This window comes from Phycodurus eques, unplaced genomic scaffold, assembly GCF_024500275.1.
Source record: "Phycodurus eques isolate BA_2022a unplaced genomic scaffold, UOR_Pequ_1.1 contig_83, whole genome shotgun sequence".
Classification (NCBI taxonomy): Eukaryota; Metazoa; Chordata; class Actinopteri; order Syngnathiformes; family Syngnathidae; genus Phycodurus; species Phycodurus eques.
This window is the reverse complement of record NW_026904080.1, coordinates 34,610-35,389: the sequence shown is the minus strand read 5'-3', so window position 1 is coordinate 35,389 and position 780 is coordinate 34,610. Positions and strand designations below refer to the sequence as shown.

At 44.9% G+C, this 780-nt stretch overlaps 1 non-coding gene across 1 annotated transcript; it reads left to right on the top strand.

Annotated features, from left to right (window-relative positions):
* The first annotated feature begins 360 nt into the window (after nt 1–360).
* trnal-uaa (transfer RNA leucine (anticodon UAA)) lies at nt 361–442 on the top strand. Its single transcript has one exon. It is a non-coding gene; the product is annotated as a tRNA-Leu (tRNA).
* Nucleotides 443–780: the final 338 nt, after the last annotated feature.

Here is a 780-nt window from a genome sequence, read left to right as displayed (position 1 = left end):
CCGGCGTTCCGTCGAATCATGACCTAAAACTTCGGTAAACATTGGTTTGTGCGTGAGAAGAAATGTTAACAACAGCGCGCAAGTATGTTGACAACGGTAAACACGGGAGGTGATGCGCCGGTCAGAATACGCAATCTTACTGGTCTCTGTCAAGTTGCGCTGTCAGAGAGGTGTCGTTTATATGTCACACGACACGGAAGATATCAAAAAATAACCCAATTTGCCAGACTTCATTTTGGCGTCGCAGGGCCAAATCGTTTGCTGTGGCTTATGTCACACTACAAGTTTTGTCACCATACTTGCCGTTCAGTCGGGCTTACATTTATCAAAAAAATTCCCCGTACAAAAATGGGGTTTGCAGGTAGTGTGGCCGAGCGGTCCAAGGCGCTGGATTTAAGCTCCAGTCTCTCAGGAGGCGTGGGTTCAAATCCCACCACTGCCACTTCCTTTTCAATATCGTGAATATACTACTATTTTGTCATTGGCTCCGACAAGGCGTTTGGGACAATACATATTTTTGGCCACAAAAAGGTCGAGCTGTTTGGCGTTCTGTTTGGACTGTTTGCTTGTCGCCGTAAAATATTAGCTCCCCTGAAATTGTTTGCCTTAATGTCATTACGTTTGTCTTTCACGCTGAACTGTCGTGCCACCTTTATGGGTACTGACACAGTGATTTAAAATTGACAGAACAGTGAATAAAGGACAACATTTTTTTGTCAGTACGAAGTGAATTGAGGAAAGGGTCACTTCTTGTGGGCCTCAGCCAATGAGTTGACAAGT